The sequence below is a fragment of the Paramisgurnus dabryanus genome, chromosome 24, assembly GCF_030506205.2.
Source record: "Paramisgurnus dabryanus chromosome 24, PD_genome_1.1, whole genome shotgun sequence".
NCBI classification, from domain to species: domain Eukaryota; kingdom Metazoa; phylum Chordata; class Actinopteri; order Cypriniformes; family Cobitidae; genus Paramisgurnus; species Paramisgurnus dabryanus.
Window position 1 is genome coordinate 20571623 of NC_133360.1, and position 21338 is coordinate 20592960.

General features: G+C 39.9%; 1 long non-coding RNA gene across 1 annotated transcript in view; it reads left to right on the forward strand.

The window, feature by feature from the left end:
- Positions 1 to 7738: 7738 nt before the first annotated feature.
- Positions 7739 to 21338, forward strand: part of LOC141281569 (uncharacterized) — a 514674-nt gene continuing 501074 nt past the window's right edge. The window contains exon 1 of the long non-coding RNA XR_012335906.1: positions 7739 to 7778. This is a non-coding gene — a long non-coding RNA (uncharacterized lncRNA). The remainder of the gene's footprint in view (positions 7779 to 21338) is intronic.

A 21338-nucleotide genomic window follows, 5' to 3' on the forward strand; every position in this document is an offset into this window, starting at 1 on the left:
TAATGAATTTAGCTTGATGTTGTCACCATGGAGAACCAGGAAGTAAATGGGTGTTTTAAAAATTTGGTCCGGGCGGAACCTCTCTTCTCCATTTTTGGTTCCGCCCTAAAAGTCACTCCGTGACATTGGTCACATGAAGGTCTACATGAACTATTGTGTTACCTTCATCAAGCCACCTTATGTCGACTTCTGTTTGTAGGAGAACTGTATAAAAAAAGCATCTGCTATATTGTAATTTGATGATCACAGATTAGATTGGCTTTTGTTATCCGCCTGATTGTTTTGGTTTCAAAAGTCATGGGTAATGTGCTACAAACAAAAACCAAGCTTTAAAAGATGACAATCAAGAGATCACCATGTATTATTGATTAGATAGTGGAGACACTGAAACTTTTGTTTGTTTGATAAAAAGCTGTATTCACTACTTTATATCTGACTGGTCAGCTTTCTTGTGTCCTTTTTCATTGAGTTCATGGATTGGATTCCTGGGAATGCATGCGCTCATAACATTTGTAGCTTAAGTGCACTGTGAGTCGCTTCGGATAAAAGCAACTGCCAATTTTGTAAATGTAGCAACTAATATGGCAGCCACAGGTTTGAAGTAAAGATGAGAAACACCTGCTGTAGTATTTGATTAAAAAACGGCACCTTCTGACCTCTCTAGCTGTCAGTTTATCCTCAGACGGTCTGTATGGTTGTTCGACAGAGATTTGGATTTATGGCCCAGCAAAGAAATCAGCGGGTGAAGAAGTCGTTTTATTGACGAATAAAAAGATGATTTCTTGGACATTTATTTTACGGTTACCAAGAAAATCCCAACACAACATTAAAAAACCAACAGTCATGTCATAAATTTGGCATTTGCATAGGTATTATTTAAATAATACTGCAGACCCAGGGAGCTGATTTTCTGTGCAGAAAAATGTAAATACTGGGTATCATAAGCGGTTGTGAAATATCACCAACCACAGGGTTCTTGGCTGAATCTTTGAAAGAGATGCAATGAGACTGCTCTAGATTTTTACATTTTCTGAATAAAACTTTGGATGATGCTTGGTCATGCAAAACCACAATGATATGGCGTTCATACAGCATACGATTGCTTGGTGTACTGGGTGTTTGGTGTACAGGGTCCCATGTGTTTATCCCATGTCTCTTTGATTTTCTGGCCTCTATAAATCTTGTACTTTAACTTGAATTAAAACTATCCTTGGTCATAATCCATACTATACATTTGGCAAAAATCAGTATGCCTGTACTAGAAACATCATCTGCCCTGTCCCTTATGAAAATGAACCATGGTTATATATTGTGGTAAAAGAGTAACCATGTTTTCTTGGTTTATTGATTACTATCAGCAAAAACATGGCTTTACACCAACCATGGTTTAACTATGGTTTTTGAAAACTTTTTTGATCTATTGCTGTTGACTTAATTCTGATTGGCCAAAAGTCCAAAAAAAGAAGACAATGCTGTTGTATTGATTCTGATTGGCCAAAAGTCTCCAGTCACTGTATCAAATATATTTTAGGCGTAAAGACATCTCAAGAGACACCTATGGTTTTACCTAACTTCAGTCTACCATTTTTAATTCCTGTGATGTTAACTGTGCTTGCTGACCAGCCCAGACCTCCAACACACACATAAATCTTGTCTGATCTATACACAATTTACAAAAATATACACACATATTATACTGTACTGTACTGTACTGTGCTGTCTATACCATACTATATTATACATTATGGGGTGGTTTCCCAGACAGGGTTTAGATTAATCCAGGAATAGCTCTTGGTTATATTAGGATATTAAAGTCGCTTTACAAACAAACCTTACAAAAAGTAATACTGGTGTCCACCTTGACACAAATCAGCACTGATATATGTTAAGATGTGTCAGCACAAGGTGTTTTAAAAAATTTAAGCAGATCAAACAAGCATTTTAGTCTAGGACTAGGAAAAGCCCTTGTTTTTATCCACAAGTTTCTGGGGAGAGCCCAGAACGTGGGTACAACTTCCGGTGAGTAAGGCAGCAGTAGTATACTAATGGTATTTCCCATACGGCAAAGATACTAAAAATGGCCAAAAAATATATTTGCTGAAATATATTTTGGAATATGTTTACAAAAGTATATTTTTCACCCATATATGTTTGGCCATTTTTTTAATATTTTGAAACATATTTTAAAAATACACACATTTTAAAGCATTACAAATATATTACAAATATATGAAATATATTTCAATCCAAGGAAATATATTCACATTGCATTGAAAAAAAAACTTTGTTTTTGTTACAAACCTGTAAACATAATAGTTTAAAAAAAGTTAAAATTAAATAGTATTAACTTCAAAAATATACTTTATAAAAAATAACTTGTATTAAGCATATATTTAAAATATTTTTTTTTTGTAAAAAAAATACATTTTTGCCATATAGGATGTAAAATTAGAAATGAAATACATTCACCTAAAGGATTATTATGAACACCATACTAATACTGTGTTTGACTCCCTTTCACCTTCAGAACTGCCTTAATTCTACGTGGCATTGATTCAACAAGGTGCTGAAGGCATTCTTTAGAAATGTTGGCCCATATTGACAGGATAGCATCTTGCAGTTGATGGAGCTTTGTGGGATGCACATCCAGGGCACGAACCTCCTCTTCCACCACATCCCAAAGATGGTCTATTAGGTTGAGATCTGGTGACTGTGAGGGCCATTTTAGTACAGTGAACTCATTGTCATGTTCAAGAAACCAATTTGAAAAGATTCGAGCTCTGTGACATGGTGCATTATCCTGCTGGAAGTAGCCATCAGAGGATGAATACATGGTGGTCATAAAGGGATGGACATGGTCAGAAACAATGCTCAGGTAGGCCGTGGCATTTAAACGATGCCCAATTGGCACTAAGGGGCCTAAAGTGTGCCAAGAAAACATCCCCCACACCATTACACCACCACCACCAGCCTGCACAGTGGTAACAAGGCATGATAGATCCATAATCTAATACCGTTTACGCCAAATTCTGACTCTACCATCTGAATGTCTCAACAGAAGTCGAGACTCATCAGACCAGGCAACATTTTTCCAGTCTTCAACTGTCAAATTTTGTATGTTGTTTGTTTTATTGTGCAAATTGTAGCCTCTTTTTCCTATTTGTAATGGAGATGAGTGGTACCTGGTGGGGTCTTCTGTCGTTGTAGCCCATCCGCCTCAAGGTTGTGCGTGTTGTGGCTTCACAAATGCTTTGCTGCATACCTTGGTTGTAACAAGTGGTTATTTCAGTCAAAGTTGCTCTTCTATTAGCTTGAATCAGTCGGCCCATTCTCCTCTGACCTCTAGCATCAACAAGGCATTTTTGCCCACAGGACTGCCGCATAGCTGGATGTTTTTCCCTTTTCACACCATTCTTTGTAAACCCTAGAAATGGTTGTGCGTGAAAATCCCAGTAACTGAGCAGATTGTGAAATACTCAGACCGGCCCATCTACCACCAACAACCATGCCACGCTCAAAATTGCTTAAATCACCTTTCTTTCATACCGGACTAGATTAATTCAGTGGCTTAATTGTGAGTATTTTGATCAGTGCACGCCATCCCTGTCTTAGACTAAAGATTTTAAGTGAAGGCTACTGTGAAGCAACATATGCAGAACATTAAACCTTTCAGTTTAGTACATTTCTTATTTATTAATAATATACAATTATTAATACAATAAACAATTGATGTGCCCTCAATTGACCTTACTTTACTGACCTTCCACAAAAGTTTTTACTGGCCCTGCAATACATGAACCACCTGCTGTCTGTACTTCACCTGTCACGAATGCTAGCACCCAAGCATTATGATTTGACATGTGTAAGCTATGTAAGTTGTTTCCGACATCCTTAAAAAACACTCAACCAACTTTATTACTGTGTAGATACTGATACGCCTCTGAGCTTTTTTATATCTTTCATCGCCTTATCATCAAAGGCTCCTGAATCTACAAAATTGCTAAAAATGCTACCGTAGGCCTACATGATACAAGGCCACTTTACCTCATCCTCCCAACCATCCACCGGAGGGGGAAAATGTACTGTTATTTTACCCTTTCTAAGTTTGTTAAAGTTCCCACATCATTTTGTGTTCCAACATCGTTTTGGATCACCAAATCTTGAATTAATGATTGTCACGTCCCGCTTGTTTGCTTCGAAACAGAAGTCTCTCCCACTTTTGTGGCAAGACATGGGGCGTAGGAAACTAGTGGATACTATACTGTACTATACCATACTGTATTATTCTACGCTATATTATAGTACTGTGTACATGATAAAGACTAATACTGAAACAAAATACTAACGCATTCACTTGGAGAACAATTTTGTCCAAAACAACTTACAATGCATTCAAGGTATACATAAATCAAATCAGATATCAAAGCCATTATTTTTGGGCTGTTAACCAAATTCTCTACCAGTAGAGCTACAGGAACTAATTTTAATAAGAGCAAGAGTATGCTTGCCTTGGCAAACACAACCAATAACGGATTATCAGATATTACATGCTGCTCTGTCTTACAGAGATCGTCAGAAATAGATAAAAATAGCATTTCCTGGATGGAAATATAAAACAAACCTTGCTGTTTACATTTTATAGTCGATTAAACACATTTTTTCTCATGGCTTCTTGTTACTATGCCCTCAAGCTAGACTACAGCCACAGATACGACGATAAAGAGCTGAGGATCTGTGTAAGAAGGTCTGAGAGATGTTGAACAACAGCCAAAGTAAGAGTTGGTCAGCGATATAGAGAGATATTAGGAGGAGGTGAGAGAGAAAGAGGGGTTGAATACAACAGCTCAACATTCTCAAGCTAGCCTGGCTAATTGCAACGGATTGGAAACAGATGTGACGGTGAAGTGATGTGATCTGAGACCTTCAAGGCCCGGATGGTTTGAAAGGAAATGGGGAGAAAGTGCCTATTTTGGAAAGTTTGGGGGCTTTTCCTCAAGTCGTGACACCCTACCTTGACTTAAATGAGAAACACGTACATTTATCTAGCAGAAATATGGCTTACCAAACAAACTTCACTTCATTATTGGTATTTGTATGTGAAGGTAATAAAAAATATAGACTATGTTAAACCTGTAGGAGTTCATCCAAAAGGAGAAATTCGGAAAAATGGCTGGGCAAAAGAATATATGCATAGAAAAAATATTTCAAAGAGCACCTATTTCATTGCTAAAAACAATGTTATTTTGTGTATTTGGTAAAATGCAATGTGTTTGCGTGGTTTATGGTTAAAAAACACATTATTTCCCACCTACCGTACATTTTTGTAGCTCCAGATTTTACTCTCTTTCTGAAACGCACAGATTTGAAAAGCTCTGTGTCCCTGATTGGCCAGCTAATCTGTACGTTGTGATTGGCCTGAATACCTCTGACGTCAGCAGGAAATGTGATGCTCCCTACCATGTTTGAAAGATTCGCTCACAATGCAATGCTAACAGGAGTTGATTTACAGGCTGTGGGCCTGCAATTCGAGGGTTTGTTGTAGTCCAAAAAAAGAGATTTACATTGGAGACGATAACTCGCGCAATCGTTTACTTTGGGCTTTGTACCTTTTGCATATCGTTAACATGTACTAACTAAGAGGATGTTTACACTTGGCATTAACATGTGTTTTCGTCGATCGGATCACAAGTGGATGACGTTAATGCCAGGTGTAAACGGTGTTCAAAACGTTTTGAACGCGTCCACTTTCGACCACTTTCAACCAAATTCAGATGTAGTCGAAACCCTTTTCGATCAGATTGCTTTTGTAGTGTAAACGCACATGTGGTTGAATGTGTTCGAACAGCCACACGTGACCGCCTTCTCTCCGCCCATTTATCTAATCTGAGGTATTAAACACAAGTTTTACGTCTTTTCTGACTTTTGGCGTGAACACACGTAAACAGCGCTATTTTTAGCCTTTCATTGATAAAACTAAAGCGGCTGATCTCCGTAGTTTCGTTTTGAAAGCATGTGAAAGTTGCGTGATCCTATTTCATCAATTGCGCTAAAAATTCAGAGAAAGCTCTAACATACACACGTACAAAACTCTGTGCAGCATGTTTACTTGCTAAACAAGCAGTGGACTCCGACATAATATTAGTTTGTGTCCAAATAAACTCATAATTACTCCCGCGCGTGTTTGAATGACAGCAGAGAGACTCGACCACCGTCTCACAGACCGCCCCCTCACAGTATTCAGGACAGAAGCGGTCGAAAGTGGACAAAAGAGACGGATTTAAATACCAGGTGTAAACGTTACGTGTCTCTCTCGTCCACTTGTTATCCGATCGATGAAAACACATCTTAATACCAAGTGTAAACAGCCCCTTACACACCAAAGGAAATTTTAAAATGTGAATCGGACTATAGGTGCTCTTTAAAAGGCAATTTAAGTAATATAAATGCAGTCGGAGTATACAAACATATTGGTCACATGAAACTTTATTTAATTCATTACATGCTATCACAAAACACAATAGGACTGGAAGATGTAAGCATGCAGCCTCTTCCCTAACATCCAAGCTGCGAAGTGGTTCGGGCAAACCATTGGAATGAAAAGTCTGCACTGTTTGGCAATTGCTACTGTTGAGGACAACTGGTCACTGCATTACTTTATTTTCTTCTTTGGGTCTACAAATTGGTCTAAATTAAATCAATTACACCAAAAGGTATTGTTTTATCTGAGCACTTTTTGTAGTCATACTGAAGATTAATTTAATCCTCTAGCTAAGTACATTAGTGTTTGGCTTTTTGTCTCGTATGAGTGGCAGTCTGACAGTAATCACTATCACGGCTGACTAAATAAGAGTTACCGTGACAGGTTGTTATACAGTAAGAAAAATCTGCTTTCCTTCAATGTTAATTCTTTCTGTCCAAATGACAAAGCGGCTAATTAATTCGTAATTGCAACTATGTTTGGCCATTTGCTGTCATCCACAATCATGTGAATTCAAAGCAAATGAAAAGCATCTTTTTATTTAGGAATCATACTAATTAAATATTCTCCTTATTTATACAACCAGATGTGAGTTTCTAGGCCTGTTTAAATCTATAATTAACATGCTTTTAAATAATTTTACAAATTTCTTGTCCATTTTGATAAATGATTACTTTTTCATCTTTAACTGTACTCCATGCATTCCAAAATTAATGTCACATTTAAAGGAAAAGTTCGGTATTTTAGACTTAAAGCCCTGTTTTCAGATTGTTTATTGTCAAATAGAATGGTTTTGACTGAAATTTCGACATTTTCGGCTGCCCTGAGAATTTTCGCGTGTTTGTGTTTCAGCTCAGACCTCTACAATGGGTTTAATGGTGCACTGGAACAATCCTTCCTAAAATGCATTAAACTTTCGTTTACAAAGACGTGAAACTCACCGTGTGGTCAGGGGTGTTCACTGGTATGCTCACACAAAAATCGCTCCAAAAGACGCATTCCAACAGGTTTTATCGTAGTTTTTACCACCTCCATTGACATGTATTAGATGTGCTGTGAGGTACGGTATTACTCCGGGCCGGAATCTTTGTTTCTATTCTTGCAATTGGCAAAGGCGGATTAGTGCCACCACCTGGGCTGGAGTGTTTATTATTCAAGCTCTAAGCGGAAGAATGTACGGGTGTGAGGCGTTTGGGAAAATAGGTCCACAAGTTAACAACGAATGCTAAAACAGCTGTTGGAAAGTATCTTTTGCAGCGATTTTTGTGTGAGCATATCAGTGAACACCCCTGACCACTCGGTGAGTTTCACGTCTTTGTAAACGAAAATTTAATGCATTTTAGGAAGGATTGTTCCAGTGCACCATTAAACCCATTGTAGAGGTCTGAGCTGAAACACAAACACGCGAAAATTCTCAGGGCAGCCGAAAATGTCGAAATTTCAGTCAAAACCATTCTATTTGACCATAAACAATCTGAAAACAGGGCTTTAAGTCTAAAATACCGAACTTGTCCTTTAATGTTGCTTACTTGATTTTTCGTGTCATTGGGCCCTATCTTGCACCCAGCGCAATTGACTTTGTCAGTGACGCATGTATCACACAGCGGGGTTTTCCCTCCACAGACGCACGTCGGCAAACTAGGGAATTAACTTGCGCTCCCTGGGCGGTTCAGCGCAAAAAAGAGGCGTGTTCCGGCGCAAAATTGTTACACTTAAAAATATTAATACACGAGATAAGGGGAATCATAGTGGTGAGCATTGTGGTGATAGTTTTTATTTATTGTGTGGCTGCGTTAAAAAATTCTCATGCAAATAACGATTAAAATATTTTCATAAGTTTGTTGTGTGGCTGTATTACGTTTATTTTATGTAAATAATAATTAAAATGTTTTCATAAGAAACCTTAATGAATATGAACTTGATTTGTAAGAGTAGTTCCCTTTCAATACGGTTCACTTCGCATTGCGTCAGTTAGCTGACGCTATGGGGGAAACTCCTGTTTACTCCGTGACTGAAGCCTATTGGTTAACGTCTGTACAAAGTACAGACCAATGACGTTTGAACCCGCGCGCGGGAGGAACGCGTCCTTATATAAGCGCGGTTCAATCGTCAGGAGCTCATTATTTTCTCCTTCAGCGCGAACCTCTCGCTGCTCCGAAGAAAAAGAAGAAGCCTTACCTCGCCGTTGACAAAAGCCCTGCAGCGGAGTCCAGGCCTAGCGTCTTCCCCTGCCGTTTTCCGGCTGAGAACCGAAGATAGCAGAGTCCAGGTCTAGCGTCTTCCCCTGCCGCTTTCCGGCCGAGAACCGAAGATAGCCTTCGCTTGCCGTGGTACGAGCCCTGTGCAGCGGACACACGCCTGACGAGGTCTCCCCTGCGGCCGCCCGGTAAGATCAATATTTTTAATATAAAGCTATAAGCTAAAAGAGCAGGCGCTGTTGTAATAGCGTCCAGCACAGCGGCTCGGTGAGCCTCTCTGCTATGAATTTCCTCCGAGCGCGTTACCGGTCTGGCACCTCCCACGCCGGGACCGCGCTTATGCTTTGGTTGTCTTATCCATGTTTCGTGCTCCCCCTGCTGTTCCTCTCTCGCCGGGATGAACACACGGCGAGCCATGAGACTAGATGGATGCATAGACAAGCACACACGGACTAACCCCCCCTGTGTTCTGTCACACCGCAACCGTTGATGCTTACAGAGTCCCTTCGCTCCTCTCACATTCAGTGGCGAGATCTCTGGCACATATATTAATCCCCCGAGTGCATCGGGTGATACCGTCACGACGCATGGCTGTTCTGTCTGTGTTGCTGCTCCCCTCTGCCGTTCCTCTCTTGTTGAGATGAACAAGCGGGGAACCGTAGACCTGGATAGATGCATACGACAAGCAAACACGGGCGGTCTGCCCCTGTCTCTGTCATAGCACAGCCACTCGTGCTCCACGCTCGCGGAGTCCCTCGCTCCTTTCCCCACAGTGGTGAGGTCTCTTAACGGCTTAGCTAGCACGCGGTATTACGGCTCGCTGCCTCTAAATGCAGCTGTCCAGTGTTCAACGATTACAGAGCTTCATGCCCCTCCCCTCATGGAGCGGCGCGATCTCACTCGTCTGCTCGATAGGGCCGATTCGCCGCTATTGGAGCACCAAGAACACTCATTATAAGAGAGCTTCATGCCCCTCCCCTCCTGGAGCGGCACGATCTTATTCGTCTGCTCGATAAGGCGGACACGCCTCTATTGGAGCGCTAAAACACTTATTATAGAGCTTTACTGGCCTGAGCCGATCTCGATAGCTCATTCTTCGTCTGCCTGGTAATTTCTCTCTGGTTTAGACGGAATCAGAGGCAGAACGAATTTGTTTATAATATACTGAGGCCCGAATACCTCCCTTTATTCAGTCCCGTCCTATATCAGTGCGCTGAATATTGGTACATTCTTATATATATACCCGGTTTTTCTGCCCTTTTAATAAACGGCAAAACCGCGGACCTCACGGCAGACTTCCTCTCTGCGATGGGTTCAGTCTGACATTAAACCACCTAGACATACTACCCTGCTCCGTGAGCCGTTCGGTCACCGTCACTACTGAGGCTTGTGCACCTGAACGGCTGAGCTCTGGTCTCCGCAACACAGCTGCATCAACAGAGAACGAAACTGTCTGGGAAAAAAGGGGTTATGTCGCGCCTCGGCTGGACTGCCCTGAAATGTTTTCTGTGTGCTGTTTATCCAAACATACTGTGTAATACTGTCGGCTATGCGACCTCACTATAGTGGCGAACGGTATTTAATTCCTCTAAAAAGAGTAATTTCCGTGCTTACTATACTGTGTATTGACACCCACGGTTGTACGGTGTCTCTAAACACTTTATCGCCTTACTGACAAGCATTCAGTAATACGCACACACGGCCCGCTGTCCATAATTCTATCGACGCTAGCCGAAAAAAACCCCGGTCTGGCCATATACTGTGTATTGACACCCGACGACTGTACGGTGTCTCTAACACCTTTCTGCCAAATTCGCTCGCAGCCCACCTCAGTTTCTCCGCTACGATGCTGATGGCGCAAACGAGCACGGTCTTACGGCTGTTATCCTCTCTTCCTAGAGGAAGGACAGCCTCAGACTTTTGCATGGCTCCAAGCGTTTGAATCGCGCCCTCTCCGGACGGCCACTCAAAGGCTTACAGCCAAGCGGTTTATGACGTTTTTCGGCCATATAGCTGATTTATATTAGCGGATCCGAAGACGCTCACACCTCCGCTCCAATACTCGGAGATATTAAGGGTAATATCAACCTCAAGTGAGCTTTCTACCCGCCACAATAAGTTTCAAAGCTTAAAGCGCGCGCACAGTCAGACGCGCGCGGCATCTCGTTTAAGACGGGCACACGTACCCCTCTAACGAGCCTCAGAAAGCTGAATATCGTGGCATTCTGTTCATAAGTCCACTTCAGTTTGACTAAGCAAAGGTCCTGCCCCGAGCTGACGGCCGGGAAGCTTGCTTAAGTTACACACGGCTGCATGAAGTGCTGTCATTACGAGCTAGCTCAGCATTTGCTGTGGGTTGAACACGCTTTACGACGGCAATCAGCCTTCGGCGCGTGGAACGCCGTTTGTCTCATATAAATCACCTTGTACTGTGAATACGGTACATTAAGAGGATGATTTAGCACTGCAGCACTCTCGACCGTGTTATTGTGATAATGCGGTCGGGCAATCTACGGTGGTTTCATTATTTACCGAACCAGACTGAGATCTCGCCCCCTGAACAAGCTGACGAGTCATCTCCTTTATAAACTCATTGCATCGCTTTATAAGCTATGTTCAATCAGAGTGATACGCATCTCATGCTTAAACTACCAATATTAACCCATTACGATGGGCGTGCGGAGATGGCATCCGTGGGACACGACCTACATTACGTGCCTTATGACACATTGACACAAGCTGCTAGGACCCCTTTCACGAGGCGTCCTTATGCAAAGTCTGATCCATTCTGTCTAGTGACATTTGAAAGTCAAAACCCCCCGCGAATCGCCGGTGGAACACTTTTCTCCTCACTACAGAGGCACGGCGGCTCTCTCCCCTACCTATATCTATGTGGCCGTGATAACAGCGAACCACGCTTTTACGACCGACCATTCATTTAATTCACAAGCCTGTCATCTCTCAGATGCGGACGGCGGCGGTAACAGCGAACCATGCTTTTACGGCTGGCCATTCACTTTATTCATAAGCCTGTCATTTCTCAGATGCGGACGGTGCCCGAGGCACAGCGCTCTGGAACTGTCCAAGGTCCTGTATGACACATACGTCTGACGTACATCAGACGATCAGCTGTTCATCTGCGTCACAGATCACTCACTAGAGCACCTGTCAATACAGGCTATTTATGGATCGTTGACGTTATCACCTCCCGTGACAATTATGCTCACTTGTCTTAGAGCATGGGCATGGTCTTAGAGGTTTCTCATTTGACAATTGTGACACGGCCGGCTGGTCCCCGCCGTCCACGTTGTCAGTTTACAGCTTCGACATCACTGCTTCGCGCACTACTGAGGTTTGTTGCATTAAAGGTGCGCCCATTAGCTCACCTGTATGCACGATATGGTTTTTAATTATATGCGTCCACCGTGCGCTTAGAGAAGCTCACATGTACACGCTATAACATTTTGGTATACAATAAGATGCGCTTGGGAAAGCTCACCTGTATACACAGCTGTGTTATGCTTTGTGACACATACATTGTTGTTCATCTGTGTACGTTCACGGTGCGTTGGGTGCCCACCGTTACGTTCATCAATCATATCTGTACACATTCACGGCGCGTTCTGTGCACTGATTTATCTATACGCATTCACGGTGCACTGAAGAGTTCACCCGTGTGCGCACAATTTATGAGGCTAATTGTAAAGCGCTTTGGATGGCCATAGGTCTGTTAAAAGCGCTATATAAATGCAGTCCATTTACCATTTACCATTTTCAGGTGCTTGCTTGCTTGCATACAATCTTTGTGGGCGTTTTAAAGCCTGTTGGAGGACACGCTTGGTTGATCATAACGCAAGCAACACCAAGATTGTGAGTGTGTTCCGTCGTGTTTAATTCCAATAAAACATATAGTTTTTAATGCACTGTTCATTGTTAGGGATGAACGCATGCACTAAACTAATAAACATTAATGCATGCACCTTCTAGCTTGTCTTAAGCACTTAAAACTTGAGTGGGGGGAGGCCAATACCCTCATGTTACCTTCAATCTTGACCCTTTTCTATAGAAAGGTTTTTGGTACAGTTTCCGAGGGAAGCACTGTGATTTGTGATTAGGAGGAGGTTGAAAGCGGATTTAATCTGGCCTCAGGCCTGTCATTTCATAATTATGTTCTGTCCCGAGGGAACGACCCCCAAAGTGACAAGCGCACAGCTCTCAGTCTTTACCAGGCCATGCTAGACTACCGAGCTTAGCTTAAGCTGCGAAGATGCCCTTCTTTCTGCGAGAGACTATTCCCAGAGATCCCGTGACACAGAGAGCAGCCCCACATTTCACACGGGCACCTGTTCTTCAACCTACTTAAATCCGAACGCTAGTAACGCACATGGAAAGCCGGTCTAAAGCCGTCCCAATCCTTTTACGCACGTATAAACGGTAATGGTGTCCCTATATATGTTTTACAGGGCAAATTGTTTGCAAATGAGGTGATTTATTTTGACAGGGGAACATTTATAGACAGCATTTTTTTGTTGCGCTACATGAAGGGCAATAAATCTTGGAGGTGCAGAAAATTCTAAGCAGATGTTTGCGGTATCATCAGGTTTTGTCACCGGTTGCTTTGCGGACATACGTTATATTTGTTTAGTCTGGGTTTGTATGTGGAACATGACATGGAATTGAAGATTTTATGAGAATATATCGTACGGCGGTGTGTTTGCAAATAAGATAAATTGCATTTGGGTAAATCTCATGAAAGCTGTCACAGACATGCGTGGGTATATTTCACCCTGTTATTAAAGAAAAAGAAAATGTTTTGCATGTCGAAACCACTTTATTATTATAATTTACTATACATTTTATCTTGCAGTGCAAAAATATTCAAAAAAAAAATAATTTTTGTACTCACTCATACTATCATTCATGAGTGTGTTAGATTTTAAAGATTTTTCAGAATGATGTTTGCAAGCACTTATTGATTTCTGAAAGAGATTATCAAAGCTCATTCATAATGCAAACCAGTCGTCCGTTCCTCTTTAAATTGAAATAATCATTCACATGCTGTCTAGTATCAAAATCAGCTAATAAAATATCGTCCTCATTTTCCTCTGTACTGACGTCCCCAGTTTCCCTCCCCAAAATATGTTGTTCCAATGAAAACCACATTGTCCCACCATCCCAGTCTATATTTACATTCACGGAGGCAGTTTTAATTACTAATTATGCTGTGTTATACACGCCGTCAGCTGGGTTTTAAACATAATTTTCGCTGAAAAATCATTACATCTGGCCGTACCGAGGGGTGATGGTAATTGTTACAAACTTCGGAGATGGTATTTCTTCTGTGGAACATTTGTTTTCCATGTCATGTTTTAATTAATGAGCTCATTTAATGACATTCCTATATGAGTATAATCATCCACAACGGTTTGGGTGGCGAGGGTCGCTGGGTCGTGTTATAACACCAGGGAGAGTGTTATAAACGTTAATATGACATCATCAAAAGTTCAAATCTCAGGCTTAGCTTTTCTGTGTGCAACATTAAACAGGGCTATCACATGTAAAATCACGTCAATTTAATCATAACCAGATAATGTCATCATAACTTGACACAGAACAGCAGATTTTCTGATAAAGGTTTAGTGTGGGTTAATGGCTCAAGACAGACAGATATAAGCAAATTCACTCATGTGTAACTTTGTTTTAGTCATAGTTGTAAGGCATGAAAACAAAGCAGCTTAGTTTTTATTTAGAGATTTCTAAGGTATATTCTTCAGCCTTCCATGCTTTCCCTGGAAATCGAACCTGATCTTTTCAAAAGTCACAAAAAAGATAAACAAGCAAATGCGAATAAGGCGTGTTTCCATCAAGTTGTTAAAGCGAATTATGTGGTATTGGTAGCCTAGTAACAAACAAATAAATAAGATTTATTCAGTTATGATTGGGCAGGCTTTAGGGATAGAATTTTTTTCATTTTGGATTTCAAATCTACCAGCCACTCAATGTTTTTACCAGCCAGTTTTTTGTTTTTAACTGACAATGTGTAACTGCATGTGAAAATTAATACTACAATATTTAAGCAGTTTATTTAATCTCACGTCTCAATGAAATTTTGACATTTTGTCTTTCTCTTCCTATAGACGGTTTCAGCAGTAACAACATAAACAAGCGTCTGTCGCGCTCCGCACGTAACTTCCAGTAAACTCCGCTAATAATAAATAACAACAAAGTACTTTAAACGTAATATAACAAGCAAAAAACAACACATAGATTACATAGGAATACAAAACATTTGTTATTTTCGACGAGGCATTTGTTCAAGAGATCAGTTTAGCAACTAGTTAGACCATTAAAAAAACTAAACCGGAAGTAAAGTTCGGATCCAGACGTTTATCACGTGCGTCCGATGAAACCGTCTATAAACACACAAACCATGAAATGATATACATTTCATTAAATGAGTAGGTCAGATTAAGTTAAAATAACACATTTAAGATGTTTTCTTATGTGAAATATAAGAGCAGAACATACAGAGCATAATAGTGGTGCAACGGATCGCAGTTGATCCGTGATCCGTACGGATCACGACCCACGGTTCGGCTCGCATGTGATTCGCGGATTAATACGCAAATTTAAATAGGGAAAGTTTATAATATGTAAGTGTTATAAAGGTTTGCAAATGTTAACATTCAAGTGATTTTAAACAGTTTAACTGCAAAACGGCGCTAAAGTGATCAGTTTACTTTACGCACAAACGCACGCGTGCGGTTGAATGCGTCCGGTCCAGCTCGAGTAAGACGTAATCATCCTTCAAAGATCAGAACTCTTGATGTTTACATTTCAGAGAGTTGCGCTACTCTCTCTCATACTGTAGTGTATTAAAATACATTTGGCTAATAGAGCAATGAAAAACAACGTAACGTTTTTATGTGGGACGACTGTAATGCTGCGCCGTCTGTAATTCACCCTTTGTCTGTGTCTGTGCGCTCGTTTAAGGGGACTCGGTAGTGCACAAACAGAGAGATGCAGTCTGTGCACATTTGGTCTTAAAGAGACAGTAAGCTCAATTGACCTCCTTAAGTCTGTGTCATTAATGTTAATCAAACAACCCAAGACAAAGAGAAAATCACTTCTGAAGCTTTAAAAAAATAATAATTACATTTAATTAATACAATAAATGCAGTGTTATTATTCATTTGATTTCTGTAACTAATGATTTTAGACCTTACTTAATGTGCAACCTTGTTCTTTTTATAAATGTTTGTAATTTCTTGATTTGTTATTAGAATTTTCCCATACTTTTTTTTTTGCTGATCCGAAAAATGATCCGATCCGTGCCTCAAAATCCGTAATGTGATCCGAACCGTGAGTTTTGTGACCCGTTGCACCCCTAGAGCATAACATTGTCAGATTTGTTTCATCGGCCTCGTACATACTGCAAACTACTTTCAGGAGTGACAACCACATTTAAATGCGGGAGTGAATCTCCTAAATGTTCGTTTATGTCTGTACGGAACAAGACTCACTGCCGAAGATAACAGTGAGAGATAACAATCTGCCGTATCTCGTGCTCATCACTCACAGCTTTGACCAAAGTAATTTAACAGCGCTATGTTTTGCAATAGACCTCCGTCTTGGCGTTGGTTTTGCACGCATTTGTAAGGCTGCTCCACAGAGCGCTATCTTGCAGTGTTGCCAGGTTTTCGTCTTTTTTGAACTTATATACTGTTTTGGTGCTTAACCGTTTATGGCTTTTGGCTCATGAAGTGATCAAGTTTTTGGTGTTATTAAAGTTTGAACATGCCGGTACAAATAATTTGATCTTTAACTCTTTCACCGCCAGCGTTTTTAAAAAAAGTTGCCAGCCAGCGCCAGCGTTTTTCATGATTTTCACCAAAGTTTAATGCATTCCAGAAAATGTTCTTCTTTAAATATATAAACATACTATATACCAAATGAAAGAACAGACCCTCTGCTTTCAAACAAAAAAAACCGTTTCATCCTACCTTTAGTGGTTCTTTTGCAATCAGCTTTTGAATATGGGTAGGTTTTTGCAAAAATACCATATTTTGAGCAAAAAGCAGAGATAATTCCATTTTTATGACGGACTTTTCATAGAGATCCCATTCAGAGCGATCTTTAAAACAGACACGGACATGCAGCAGCTTGCCATAGGGCAATACTTCCGGTTTTAAAAAGTTCGGAAGTGCGCCACCTGGTGGATAATAGCGGTATTGCGGAAAGACGGAAAATCTCGTCATTGGCGGGGAAGCGTTTTCTCTTAATTGACGAGATATCTCGTCAATGGCGGGGAAAGAGTTAATATAAATCATTTGGATTTATTTCGGTTTATTTTAACGGATTTTTCTTGTTCGCTGTTTTTTCCTGTAAGATCTGGCAACACTAGTCAGCAAACGCTCGTGCCTCTGTCATTTTCTGCACCCCTCATACAGAAGACTTTTTCCCCTTCTAGGCATTTATTTTTTCAGAAGAGAGACCTGTCATGTCCATGATGCACGTTTAAACACTTTATTAACTACCAGTTGTTCAGTTCGATTATGTACACACTATTCAGAGTTTCTGTAAATGCGGTTGTCACTACCTGCATTTTGCGGGAGTTAATTCGGTTGTAGAATGAGGTTGTCAGTCCCGTAAATTACTGAACTGTGTGTGTCCAGAACAAGATTAAGCATTAAAAGGTGAAGTGAAAAACGAATGAATATACAGTGTGTACGGGACCATCGTAAACGAACCAATCGCGTAATGATCAGTGTCGGGTGCTAATTTCCATCCATGGCAGGTTTATTCAGCAAATGCGTTTCCATCTAATATTATCCACATTTCCAGTCAAAAAACGACTTTTTAGCGAATTAAGGGATTTTTATTCGAAATTTGGCATTTTCATCACTCGTTTCTTATGTGATACTTCAAAATGCGCATAAGATGCGGTAATTTGGGTGGGAGGGGAGGGAAGGTGGGTAGATAGAGTGACATGAGTTTATATGCTTTCATGCATATGTTTGTTGTAAAAAATGGAAAATGCAATAAAAAAAAATAAAAAAATTAGCATAAGATCAGGGTTGATGCAAACCCAGCTAAATATGACAACATTATTTTAACAACACATTGCTTATTGGAATTACGTACCTCAGTCTATATTTCTGCATAACATTGCAGTGTCCACTAGAGGCACTGGAGATGCTTATTTTTGTCCGTTTTGATGCAGGTTCATTCAAGGTTCCAAAACAGACAATACTGAATACTATTGCCGTATATTCTTCAGTTGATGCTTTTATGACTTTGTCAGATAAATCCTCTGATATCGTCAGTGTCAGGATTGATCGTGTTTGACCGAGGTGTGTCAAGAACTTTTTAACAAGAAGCAAACAAATGGGTTTTTAACAAGGACTTACAAAGGGGACAGTAATAAATTATCAAAATACATATTTATGTTTTAGTCGGCATGCCGCATGTTTGCGGGCATAATACTATAAATAAGTATTAAAGGCGCTCTAAGCGAATTCACGCGTTTTAGGCCATGAAACATTTTTTGTTACATACAGCAAACATCTCACTATCTGCTAGCTGCCTGTCCCCTAAACACAATGTCTCTGTAGACAGCCCAGGCTCCACAAACGACAACAAAAACAAAGTGGCGAAGCCTACAACCACGAAACATAACAAACGTGTTCCAGCCAATAAACAACAAGAAGGATTTGAGGGTGGGGTTTGGGGGGTTAGTACGCGTGAGGAAGAAGGGAAGAGAGAGAGAGGGAGGGGGAGGAGTTAGGTACGCTCCGTTTTGTTTGACAACACTTCGAACGTCAACAAGAAGTGACGTCACACAGATTTGCTTAGAGCGCCAAATCCACTTTACAAAGACAAGCAGGTTTTCATTTGTGTATGTGTATACTTTGTAACATTCAAAAATCTTGCGTCAGGCAAAAACGAAACACCCCTAAAGGACATTTCATCAAAAGATGCAGCAGTATGCGTACGTGTAGCAAAGTGTTTTACGTTATGCAGAAAAGTAGGCAAAGGTATGTATGTTAAAAGTGCAGTGTGTAATTTTTAAAAAGATTTCTTGACAGAAATGCTAAATAATATACAAAACTATATTAGCATGGGTGTATAAAGACCCATGTTTTAATAATGAACCATTATGTTTTTATTACCTTAGAATGAGACGTTTTTATCTACATATAACAAGGGTCCCCTTACGTGGAAGTCGCCATTTTGTGCCGCCATGTTTCTACAGAAGCCCTTAACAGACAAACTTTTTAATTATTTTGTCTCAGTCAATGACATGCTTTTCCAGTGGTGGCTCCTGTAGCTTTTCTATGCATTTCAAAAGCAAGGGAAGAGCAGCGGACTGAGCCATTGGTTGCAATTCGCAACCTCACCACTGAATTTACACACTGCACCTTTAAGTGAGCCTGGGATGTTTTTTAAACATTAAAAACTGATCAGATTTATCCGATGTGCAGTCACAGGTGTTTCAACGACAGCTATTTTTATTTCATAAATTATATCTCACTGCTGTCCACACAGCTGTTTTCTCACAAGCGTAAAGGTGCTAACATTCAAAAAACTTAGTTGTAGCCAAAGTTGATAATTTTTCTGCTAATATGGTGTCAAAATCGAATTTCACACGTTTATAGTAGCTTATTGGCTTTCTGTGTTTCTGCCAGCTATTCTGGCAGGTTGTGGGCTTCAGCTCGGGTTTTCCATGGAAGAAGTTTTGCTGACAGTAGCCTGTAATCGCTGTAGACAGCGTGACCTTAGCTCTTCTTCACCGGTGTCACATTTCTCTGTCTGGACTCATGTGATGACAAAGTGGATTTAACCCTGGTGCCAGCATCAAGCCATGAAATCAATGTGAATTTGAATAAATCCCCTATGGATCTACACAGAACAGAGAAAGGGGTAGGCAGTGGCTTACGGGTATTAGTTAAAACTGCTGTTACTGGATAACATCATTAGAAACAAATACATGCAAAGTCTTAGTTATAGATATAATGAATTGCCAAAAATAATCATACAGTAATTGTTCATTCAAAGTTTCCTTAAAGTATGAACAGTTGAATAAAATATATATAAGGAGACATTATGATAAATTTTACACAGCTGTTTTCCAAGCACATGTGTACATAATGTACACTCTCAGAAAAAAAGGGTACGTAGGTTGTCACTGGGACGATCCCTCTTAAAAATATCCTACTATGTAAGATTTTGGTGTACTTTTGAGTATGTTCCTCCATGGTTCCAATATGTATCTTTTAGGTACAAAAGTGTACTTTTGGAAAAGGTACAACAGCAGTGACAACGTTTGTACCTTCTTGTACCTTTCTTTTTGAGAGTGTCATGTATTGTTAAAAAGAGGAAAAAATACAAAAGCATATGATTTTTGTACTTTTTTAAAGGCATAGCTTACCCAATAAAAGAAAATGTTGTGGTTATACTTGTTTTAATTTGTTGATTTTTTTGTGTTTTGTTAAATATATTTCCTTATATTTAAATGTATATAATTTCCTAAATATTTAACTTTTTAAATGGCTCAAGACTAAATATATAACTTTTTGACATTTGCTAGTAATGTATTAAAAATACATGTTTATTTACATTGTTTATTGTAGATTGACTGGTTTAAATATATGCATTTTTTTTTTTTTTAATATTCTTTATGTATATTTATCGGCAGATGGTCAAATCTCAGTCCCGAGTCATCTGTGGTCTTTCAGTAAACTCATACAGATGTTAAAAGCTTTCTATGTTAGACCATGAACACAGAATATCTTTATTAATTTATGTTTTACTACCAGCAATGTACAGACTAATGTACCACATTCTCTATCCAACATTCCAAGACTCCCAAGATTTAGGGTCTGAATCTCCATTTCCCCCTTCATACCCATTTTGATTTATGAACATTCTTGCTTAGCGGGCATTGGACGAGCATTACAAGATAACTGCACAACAATGTAAAAAAGTGCAACAAAGGTTTCTTTTAGCTGAAATAAAATGCAGAACAAATCTTGGCTATCTGGACCATATGGGTTTGAGTTGGGTGAATGGGGCCGTTGAGGAGGAACCCTGCTGAGATTCCACATGAGGAGCAGACTCACCACGTTGTATCCAAGGCAAACCGTCTGGACAAGAGGGAAAAGATCCAGTGTTATGGGTCAGAGTTCACGCTCGTTGATGAATGAGCAAATAAATATGTGTCCTCATATCAAGTCTTGGAGTAAGGCGTAGCGTTTCACATTCCAGTGGACTGGAGGCATTTCTCACGCAGGCCACTGATGAGGCATATGGTAAACTTTCTGAGACATGTCAAAGGTCATTGCCCTGACACTTTTTATTAAATATTTAACATAAAGGACATGATTGACCATGCCATGATTTCATTTCATATGATGTATACTGTTTGATGGCTTTTACAATAAACTGGTCATTTATTGTATTGATAAAAAAAATGCTGTTTAACTTTAATTTATAAAAAAATATAAAAAAGTTTTATAAAAAAGCTGTTTGTCACAACTGCTATTGCAATGTTTGCTTTTTGCATTTTCTTTTTTATGGTCTCTGTGTAGCTGACATATTATTATATACAGTATAAGAGGTCTGTAATAACTGCATAATGCTTTCTATTAATATCCCTATTC